Genomic DNA, 12,742 nt, shown 5'->3' with positions numbered 1-12,742 from the left:
ACACGTGGCAGGATCCTGATCCACTGTGAAACCCCGTACTCACCAGGCAGTTTCCTGATAAACTGTAAATCCACATACACACCTGGCAGGAGCCTGATACACTGTGAAACCCACATACACACCTTGCAGGATCCTGACACACTGTGAAAACCCCACACACATCTGGATGGATCCTGATGCACTGTGAAACCCACATACACACCTGGCAGGATCCTGATAAACTGTGAAACCCCCAGACACAGCAGGCAGGATCCCGATAAACTGTGAAACCCCCATACACACCTGGCAGGATCCTGACAAACTGTGAAACCCCCATACACATCTGGCAGGAAACTGATAAACAGTGAAACCAACATACACACCTGGTAGGATGCTGATAAACTGTGAAACCCCCATACACACCTGGCAGGATCCTGATAATCTGTGAAAACCCCAGACACACCTGGCAGGATCCTGATAAACTGTGAAACCCACATAGACACCTGGCATGATCCTGATAAACTGTTAAACCCGCATACACACCTGGCGGGATCCTGATACGCTGTGAAAACCCGATACACACCTGGCAGGGTCCTGATGCACAGTGAAAACCCCATACACACCTGGCAGGATCCTGATACACTGTGAAAACCCCACACACACCTGGCAGGATCCTGATGCGCAGTGAAACCCCAAACACACCTGGCAGGATCCTGAACCACTGTGAAAACCCATACACACGTGGCAGGATCTTGATAAACTGTGAAATCCCCATACACACCTGGCAGGTTCCTGATCCACTGTGAAGACCCCATACACATCTGGCAGGATCCTGATACACTGTGAAAACCCCATACACACCTGGCAGGATCCTGAAACACAGTAAAAACACCATACACACCTGGCAGGATCCTGATCCACTGCATATTCCCCATACACACCTGGCAGGATCCTGATATACTGTGAAACCACCATGCACATCTGGCAGGATCCTGATACACAGTGAAAAGCTATTCACATCTGGCAGGATCCTGAGACACTGTGAAACCCCATACACACCTGGCAGGATCCTGATACACAGTGAAAACCCCATACACACCTGGCAGGATCCTGATACACTGTGAAACCCCATACACACCTGGCAGGATCCTGATACACAGTGAAAGCCCCATACACACCTGGCAGGATCCTGATCCTCTGTGAAAACTCCATACACGCCTGGCAGGACCTTGATAAACTGTGAACACCCCATGCACACCTGGCAGGATCCTGATACACTGTGAAATCCCGGACACACCTGGCATGATCCTGATCCTCTGTGAAAACCCCATACACACCGGGCAGGATACCGATCCACTGTGAAAACTCCATACACATCTGGCAGGATCCTGATCCACTGTGAAAACCTCGTACACACCTGGCAGGATCCTGATCCACTGTGAAACGCCATTCACACCAGGCAGGATCCTGATACACTGTGAAAACCCCATACACACCGAGCAGGATCCTGGTGCACAGTGAAACCCCAAACTCACCTGGCAGGATCCTGAACCTCTGTGAAAACCCATACACACGTGGCAGGATCTTGTTAAACTGTGAAGCACACATGCACACCTGGCAGCATCCTGATACACTGTGAAATCCCCATACACACCTGGCAGGTTCCTGATCCACTTTGAAAACCCATACACATCTGGTAGGATCCTGATACACTATGAAAACCCCATACACACCTGGCAGGATCCTGATACACTGTGAACAACCCCGTACACACCTGGCAGGATCCTGGTACACTGTGAAAACCCCATACACACCTGGCAGGATGCTGATACACTGTGAAAACCCCGTACACACCTGGCAGGATCCTGATGCACAGTGAATACCCCAAACACACCTGGCAGGATCCTGAACCACTGTGAAACCCCATACACATGTGGCAGGATCCTGATAAACTGTGAAACCCCCAAACACACCTGGCAGGATCCTGATAAGCTGTGAAATCCACATGCACACCTAGCAGGATCCTGATCCACTGCGAAACCCCATACACACCAGGCAGGATCCTGATAAACTGTGAGACCCACATACACACCTGGCAGGATGCTGATGCTTTGTGAAAATCCCATACACACCAGGCAGGACCCTGAAAAACTGTGAAACCCACATACACACCTGGCAGGATCTTGTTACACTGTGAAAACACGATACACATCTGGCAGGATCCTGATGCACAGTGAAAACCCCATACACACTATGTAGGATCCTGATGCACTGTGAAACCCCTATACACATCTGGAAGGATCCTAATGCACTGTGAAAACCCCATACACATCTGGCAGGATCCTGATGCACTGTGAAACCCCCATTCACATCTGGCAGTTTCCTGATGAACAGTGAAACCCCCATACACACCTGGCAGGATCCTGATAAACTGTGAAACCCACATACACACCTGGCAGGATCCTGATAAACTGTGAAACCCCCATACACACCTGGCAGGATGCTGATCCACTGTGAAAACCCCATTCACACGTGGCAGGATCCTGATCCACTGTGAAACCCCATACTCACCAGGCAGTTTCCTGATAAACTGTTAAATCCACATACACACCTGGCAGGAGCCTGAAACACTGTGAAACCCACATATACTCCTGGCAGGATCCTGACACACTGCGAAAACAACAGACACATCTGGAAGGATCCTGATGCACTGTGAAAAACCCATACACATCTGGCAGGATCCTGATGCACTGTGAAAACCCCATTCACATCTGGCAGGATCCTGATAAACTGTGAAACCCACATACACACCTGGCAGGATCCTGATAAACTGTGAAACCCCCAGACACAGCAGGCAGGATCCCGATAAACAGTGAAAACAACATACACACCTGGCAGGATCCTGACAAACTGTGAAACCCCCATACACACCTGGCAGGAAACTGATAAACTGTGAAACCAACATTCACACCTGGCAGGATGCTGATAAACTGTGAAACCCCCATACACACCTGGCAGGATCCTGATAAATGGTGATAAACCCAGACACACCTGGCAGGATCCTGATAAAATGTGAAACCCACATACACACCTGGCAGGATCCTGATACACTGTCAAACCCTCAGACACACCCGGCATGATCCTGATAAACTGTGAAACTCGCATACACACCTGGCGGGATCCTGACACACTGTGAAAACCCGATACACACCTGGCAGGATCCTGATGCACAGTGAAAACTCCATACACACCTGGCAGGAACCTGATACACTGTGAAAACCCCACACACACCTGGCAGGATCCTGATGCACAGTGAAACACCAAACACACCTGGCAGGATCCTGAACCACTATGAAAACCCATACACACGTGGCAGGATCTTGATAAACTGTGAAACACACATGCACACCTGGCAGGATCCTGATACACAGTGAAATCCCCATACACACCTGGCAGGATCCTGATCCAATGTGAAAACCCCATACCACCTGGCAGGATCCTGATACACTGTCAAAACACCATACACACCTGGCAGGATCCTGATCCACTGTATATTCCCCATACGCACCTGGCAGGATGCTAATAAACTGTGAAACACCTATACACACCTGGCAGGAAACTGATAAACTGTGAAATCCCCATACACACGTGGCAGGATCCTGATCCACTGTGAAACCCCATACTCACCAGGCAGTTTCCTGATAACCTGTTAAATCCACATACACACCTGGCAGGAGCCTGAAACACTGTGAAACCCACATACACACCTGGCAGGATCCTGACACACTGCGAAAACCCCAGACACATCTGGAAGGATCCTGATGCACTGTGAAAAACCCATACACATCTGGCAGGATCCTGATAATCTGTGAAACCCACATACACACCTGGCAGGATCCTGATAAACTGTGAAACACCCAGACACAGCAGGCAGGATCCCGATAAACTGTGAAACCCCCATACACACCTGGCAGGATCCTGATAAACTGTGAAACCCCCATGCACACCTGGCAGGAAACTGATAAACTGTGAAACCAACATCCACACCTGGTAGGATGCTGATAAACTGTGAAACCTCCATACACACCTGGCAGGATCCTGATAAACTGCGAAACCCCAGACACACCTGGCAGGATCCTGATAAACTGTGAAACCCACATACACACCTGGCAGGATCCTGATACACTGTCAAACACCCAGACACACCTGGCATGATCCTGATAAACTGTGAAACCCGCATACACACCTGGCGGGATCCTGATACACTGTGAAAACGCGATACACACCTGGCAGGATCCTGATGCACAGTGAAAACCCCAAACACACCTGGCAGGATCCTGATACACTGTGAAAACCCCACACACACCTGGCAGGATCCTGATGCACAGTGAAACCACAAACACACCTGGCAGGATCCTGAACCACTGTGAAAACCCATACACACGTGGCAGGATCTTGATAAACTGTGAAACACACATGCACACCTGGCAGGATCCTGATACACAGTGAAATCCTCATGCACACCTGGCAGGATCCTGATCCGCTGTGAAAACCCCATACCCATCTGGCAGGATCCTGATACACTGTGAAAACCCAATACACACCTGGCGGGATCCTGATACACTGTGAAAACACCATGCACACCTGGCAGGATCCTGATCCACTGTATATTCCCCATACACACCTGGCAGGATGCTAATAAACTGTGAAACACCCAAACACACCTGGCAGGAAACTGATCATCTGTGAAACCAACATACACACCTGGCAGGATCCTGATAAACTGTGAAAACCCCATACACATCTGGCAGGATCCTGATAAACTGTGAAAACCCCAGACACACCTGGCAGGATCTTGATAAACTGTGAAACCCACATACACACCTGGCAGGATCCTGATGCACTGTGAAAACCCCATACTCACCTGGCATGATCCTGATAAACTGTGAAACCCACATACACACCTGGCATGATCCTGATACACTATGAAAACCCCATACACACCTGGGAGGATCCTGATGAACAGTGAAAAACCCATACACACCTGGCAGGATCCTGATACACAGTGAAAACCCCACACACACTTGGCAGGATCCTGATGCACAGTGAAAACCCAAAACACACCTGGCAGGGTCCTGATACACTGTGAAATCCCCACACACACCTGGCAGCATACTGATGCACTGTGAAAACCACATACACACCTGGCAGGATCCTGATACACTGTGAAAACCCCACACACACCTGGCAGGATCCTGATCCACTGTGAAAACCCTATACACACCTGGCAGGATACTGATCCACTGTGAAAATCCCAGACACACTTGGCAGGATCCTGATACACTGCGAAAGCCCCATACACACCTGGCACTATCCTGATATACTGTGAAAACACCAGAAACACCTGGCAGGATCCTGATCCACTGTATATACCCCATACGCACCTGGGAGGATGCCGATAAACTGTGAAACCCCCATACACACCTGGCAGGATCCTGATATTCTGTGAAATCCCATACACACCTGGCAGGATCCTGATATACTGTGAAACCCCCATACAGACCTGGCAGGAGCCTGATGCACTGTGAAATCCCCGTACACGCCTGGCAGGATCCTGATGCACAGTGAAACGCCATTCACATCTGGCAGGATCCAGATGCACAGTGAAACGCCATTCACATCTGGCAGGATCCTGATACACAGTGAAACCCCATACACAGTTGGCAGGGTACTGATACACTGTGAACAACCCCGTACACACCTGGCAGGATCCTGATACACTGTGAAATCCCCATACACACCTGGCAGGTTCCTGATCCACTGTGAAAACCCCATACACATCTGGCAGGATCCTGATACACTGTGAAACCCCATGCACACCTGGCAGGATACTGATACACTGTGAACAACCCCGTACACACCTGGCAGGATCGTGATACACTGTGAAAACCCCATACACACCTGGCAGGATGCTGATAAACAGTGAAACACCCATACACGCCTGGCAGGAACCTGATAAACTGTGAAACACCCTTACACACCTGGCAGGATCCTGATATACTGTGAAACCCCCAACACACCTGGCAGGATCCTGATCCACTGTGAAAATCCCATACACACCTGGCATGATCCTGATCCACTGTGAAAATCCCAGACACACTTGGCAGGATCCTGATACACTGTGAAAACCCCATACACACCGGTCAGCATACTGATACACTGTGAAAACACCAGAAACACCTGGCAGGAACCTGATCCACTGTATATACCCCATACGCACCTGGCAGGATGCTGATAAACTGTGAAACCACCATACACACCTGGCAGGATCCTGATATACTGTGAAACCCCCATAAACACCTGGCAGGATCCTGATATACTGTGAAATCCCAGACACACATGGCAGGATCCTGAAATACTGTGAAACCCCCATACACACCTGTCAGGAGCCTGATGCACAGTGAAATCCCCGTACACACCTGGCAGGTTCCTGATGCACAGTGAAACGCCATTCACATCTGGCAGGATCCTGATACACTGTGAAACCCCATACAGACCTGGCAGGATCCTGATACACTGTGAAAACCCATGCACACCTGGCAGGATCCTGATACACAGTGAAACCCCCATACACACCTGTCAGGATCCTGATCCACTGTGAAACCTCCATACACGCCTGGCAGGACCTTGATAAACTGTGCACACGCCATACACACATGGCAGGATCCTGATACACTGTGAAATCCCTGACACACCTGGCAGGATCCTGATCCACTGTGAAAACCCCATACACACCTGGCAGGATCCTGATACACTGTGAAAACCCCATACACACCTAGCAGGATCCTGATGCACAGTGAAACCCCAAACACACCTTGCAGGATCCTACACCACTGTGAAACCCCATACACACGTGGCAGGATCCTGATAAACTGTGAAACCCACATACACACCTGGCAGGATCCTGCTCCACTGTGAAATCCCCATACACACCTGGCAGGTTCCTGATCCACTGTGAAAACCCCATACACATCTGGCAGGATCCTGATACACTGTGAAACCCCATACACACCTGGCAGGATACTGATCCACCGTGAACAACCCCTACACACCTGGCAGGATCCTGATACACTGTGAAAACCCCATACACACCTGGCAGGATGCTGAAACACTGTGAAAACCCGGTACACACCTGGCAGGATCCTGATGCACATTGAATACCCCAACCACACCTGGAAGGATCCTGAACCACTGTGAAACCCCAAAACATGTGGCAGGATCCTGATAAACTGTGAAACCCACATACAGACGTGGCAGGATTCTGATAGACTGTGAAACCCCCATACACACCTGGCATGAGCCTGATAAACTGTGAAAACCCCATACACACCTGGCAGGATCCTGATAAACTGTGAAAACCCCATACACACCTGGCAGGATCCTGATAAACTGTGAAAACCCCAGAAACACATGGCAGGGTCCTGATAAACTGTGAAACCCACATACACACCTGTCAGGATCCAGATACACTGTGAAAACCGCATACACACCTGGCAGGATACTGATGCACAGTGAAAACCCCACACACACCTGGCAGGATCCTGATGCGCAGTGAAAACCCCAAACACACCTGGCAGGATCCTGATACACTGTGAAAACCCCATACACACCCGGCAGTAGCCTGATGCACTGTGAAATCCCCAGACACACCTGGCAGGATCCTGATGCACTGTGAAAACCCCATACACACCTGGCAGGATCCTGATCCACTGTGAAAACCCCATACACACTTGGCAGGATCCTGATACAGTGTGAAAACCCCAAACACACCTGGCAGGATCCTGATACACTGTGAAAACACCATACACACCTGGCAGGATCCTGATCCACTGTATATACCCCATACGCACATGGCAGGATGCTGATAAACTGTGAAACACCCATCCACATCTGGCAGGAACCTGATAAACTGTGAAACACCCTTACACACCTGGCAGGATCCTGATATACTGTGAAAACCCCACACACACCTGGCAGGATCCTGATCCACTGTGAAAGCCCCATACACACTGGCAGGATCCTGATCCACTGTGAAAATCCCAGACACACTTGGCAGGATCCTGATACACTGTGAAAACCCGATACACATCTGGCAGTATACTAATACACTGTGAAAACACCAGAAACACCTGGCAGGAACCTAATCCACTGTATATACCCCATATGCACCTGGCAGGATGCTGATAAACTGTGAAACCACCATACACCCCTGGCAGGATCCTGATAAACTGTGAAACCCCCATAAACACCTGCCAGGATCCTGATATACTGTGAAATCCCATACACACCTGGCAGGATCCTGATATACTGTGAAACACCCATACACATCTGTCAGGAGCCTGATGCACAGTGAAATCCCCGTACACACCTGGCAGGTTCCTGATGCACAGTGAAACGCCATTCACATCTGGCAGGATCCTGATACACAGTGAAACCCCATTCACATCTGGCAGGATCATGATACACTGTGAAACCCCATACAGACCTGGCAGGATCCTGATACACTGTGAAAACCCATGCACACCTGGCAGGATCCTGATACACAGAGAAACACCCATGCACACCTGGCAGGATCCTGATCCACTGTGAAACCTCCATACACTCCTGGCAGGACCTTGATAAACTGTGCACACGCCATGCACACCTGGCAGGATCCTGACACACTGAGAAATTCCTGACACACCTGGCAGGATCCTGATCCACTGTGAAAACCACATACACACCTGGCAGTATCCTGATACACTGTGAAAACCCCATACACACCTAGCAGGATCCTGATGCACAGTGAAACCCCAAACACACCTGGCAGGATCCTCCACCACTGTGAAAACCCATACACACGTGGCAGGATCCTGATGAACTGTGAAACCCACATACACACCTGGCAGGATCCTGATACACTCTGAATTCCCCATACACACCTGGCAGGTTCCTGATCCACTGTGAAAACCCCATACACATCTGGCAGGATCCTGATACACTGTGAAACCCCATACACAGTTGGCAGGGTACTGATACACTGTGAACAACCCCGTACACACCTGGCAGGATCCTGATACACTGTGAAAACCCCATACACACCTGGCAGGATGCTGATACACTGTGAAAACCCCGTACACACCTGGCAGGATCCTGATGCACAGTGAATACCCCAAACACACCTGGAAGGATCCTGAACCACTGTGAAACCCCAAAACATGTGGCAGGATCCTGATAAACTGTGAAACCCACATACACACCTGGCAGGATCCTGATACACTTTGAAGTCCCCATACACACCAGGCAGAATGCTGATAATCTGTGAAACCCACAAACACACCTGGCAGGATCCTGATGCACTGTGAAAACCCCATACACACCTGGCAGGATCCTGATATACTGTGAAAACCCCATACACACCTGGCAGGATCCTGATAAACTGTGAAAAACCCATACACACTTGGCAGGATCCTGATCCACTGTGAAAACCCCAAACACACCTGGCAGGATCCTGATACACTGTGAAAACACCATACACACCTGGCAGGGTCCTGATCCACTGTATATACCCCATACGCACCTTGCAGAATGCTGAAAAACTGTGAATCACCCATACACACCTGGCAGGAGCCTGATGCACTGTGAAATCCCCGTACACACCTGGCAGGTTCCTGATGCACAGTGAAACCCCATTCACAACTGGCAGGTTCCTGATGCACAGTGAAACCCCATTCACATCTGGCAGGATCCTGATACACAATGAAACCCTATTCACATCTGGCAGGATCCTGATACACTGTGAAACCCCATTCACATCTGGCAGGATCCTGATACACTGTGAAATCCCTGACACACCTGGAAGGATCCTGATCCACTGTGAAAACCCCGTACACATCTGGCAGGATTCTGATCCACTGTGAAAACCCCGTACACACCTGGCAGGATCCTGATCCACTGTGAAACCCCATTCACATCTGGCAGTATCCTGATAAACTGTGAAACCCACATACACACCTGGCAGGATCCTGATACACTGTGAAAACCCCGTACACACCTAGCAGGATCCTGAATCTCAGTGAAACCCCAAACACACCTGGCAGTATCCTGAAAAACTGTGAAAACCCACACACACGTGGCAGGATCCTGATAAACTGTGAAACCCACATACACACCTGGCAGGATCCTGATACACTGTGAAATCCCCATACACACCTGGCAGGTTCCTGATCCACTGCGAAAACCCCATACACATCTGGCAGGATCCTGATTCACTGTGAAGACCCCATACACACATGGCAGGATCCTGATACACTGTGAACAACCCCGTACACAACTGGCAGGATCCTGATACACTGTGAAAACCCCATACACACCTGGCTGGATGTTGATACACTGTGAAATCCCCGTACACACCTGGCATGATCCTGATGCTCAGTGAATACCCCAAACACACCTGGCAGGGTCCTGAACCACTGTGAAACCCCAGACACATGTGGCAGGATCCTGATAAACTGTGAAACCCCCAAACACACCTTGCATGATCCTGATAATCTGTAAAACCCACATAGACACCTGGCAGGATCCTGATCCACTGTGAAACCCGATACACACCAGCGAGGATCGTGATAAACTGTGAAAACCCCATACACACCAGGCAGGTTCCTGATAAACTGTGAAAACCCCATACACACCTGGCAGGATCCTGATGCACTGTGAAAACCCCATACACACGATGCAGGGTCCTGAAACACAGTGAAACCCCCATACACATCTGGAAGAATCCTGATGCACTGTGAAAACCCCATACACATCTGGCAGGATCCTGATGCACTGTGAAAAGCCCATTCACATCTGGCACTTTCCTGATTAACTGTGAAACCCACAGACACACATGGCAGGATCCTGTTGAACTGTGAAACCCCCAGACACACCAGGCAGGATCCTGATAAACTGTGAAACCCCCATACACACCTGGCAGGATCCTGATCCACTGTGAAACCCACATACACACCTGGCAGGATCCTGATACACTGTGAAATCCCCATACACACCTGGCAGGTTCCTGATCCACTGCGAAAACCCCATACACATCTGGCAGGATCCTGATTCACTGTGAAGACCCCATACACACATGGCAGGATCCTGATACACTGTGAACAACCCCGTACACAACTGGCAGGATCCTGATACACTGTGAAAACCCCATACACACCTGGCTGGATGTTGATACACTGTGAAATCCCCGTACACACCTGGCATGATCCTGATGCTCAGTGAATACCCCAAACACAACTGGCAGGGTCCTGAACCACTGTGAAACCCCAGACACATGTGGCAGGATCCTGATAAACTGTGAAACCCCCAAACACACCTGGCATGATCCTGATAATCTGTAAAACCCACATAGACACCTGGCAGGATCCTGATCCACTGTGAAACCCGATACACACCAGCGAGGATCGTGATAAACTGTGAAAACCCCATACACACCAGGCAGGTTCCTGATAAACTGTGAAACCCACATACACACCTGACAGGATCCTGATACACTGTGAAAGCCCCATGCACACCTAGCAGGATCCAGATACTCTGTGAAAACCCCATACACACCTGGCAGGATCCTGATGCACTGTGAAAACCCCATACACACGATGCAGGGTCCTGAAACACAGTGAAACCCCCATACACATCTGGAAGAATCCTGATGCACTGTGAAAACCCCATACACATCTGGCAGGATCCTGATGCACTGTGAAAAGCCCATTCACATCTGGCACTTTCCTGATTAACTGTGAAACCCACAGACACACATGGCAGGATCCTGTTGAACTGTGAAACCCCCAGACACACCAGGCAGGATCCTGATAAACTGTGAAACCCCCATACACACCTGGCAGGATCCTGATCCACTGTGAAACCCCATTCACATCTGGCAGGATCCTTTGAACTGTGAAACCCACATACACACCTGGCAGGTTCCTGATGCACTGTGAAGTCCCCATACACACCAGGCAGAATGCTGATAATCTGTGAAACCCACAAACACACCTGGCAGGATCCTGATGCACTGTGAAAACCCCATACACACCTGGCAGGATCCTGATATACTGTGAAAACCCCATACACACCTGGCAGGATCCTGATAAGCTGTGAAACCCCATACACACGATGCAGGATCCTGATACACTGTGAAACACCCATACACATCTGGAAGCAAACTGATGGACTGTGAAAACCCCATACACATCTGACAGAATCCTGATGCACTTTGAAAACCCCATTCACATCTGGCAGGATCCTGATAAACTGTGAAACCCACATACACACCTGGCAGGATCCTGATAAACTGTGAAACCCCCATACACACCTGCCAGGATACTGATAATCTTTGAAAACCCAAGACACACCTGGCAGGATCCTGATAAACTGTGAAACCCACATACACACCTGGCAGGAGCCTGATGCAATGTGAAATCCCCGTGCACACCTGGCAGGTTCCTGATGCACAGTGAAACCCCATTCACATCTGGCAGGATCCTGATATACAGTGAAACCCCATTCTCATCTGGCAGGATCCTGAAACACTGTGACACCCCAGACACACCTGGCAGGATCCTGATACCCTGTGAAACCCCATACACACCTGGCAGGATCCTGATACACATTGATACCCCCATGCACACCTGGCAGGATCCTGATCCACTGTGAAAACTCCATACACGAC

The sequence above is a fragment of the Heterodontus francisci genome, unplaced genomic scaffold (genome assembly GCF_036365525.1).
Source record: "Heterodontus francisci isolate sHetFra1 unplaced genomic scaffold, sHetFra1.hap1 HAP1_SCAFFOLD_84, whole genome shotgun sequence".
NCBI classification, from domain to species: Eukaryota; Metazoa; Chordata; class Chondrichthyes; order Heterodontiformes; family Heterodontidae; genus Heterodontus; species Heterodontus francisci.
Note: the sequence above shows the minus strand (reverse complement) of the source record.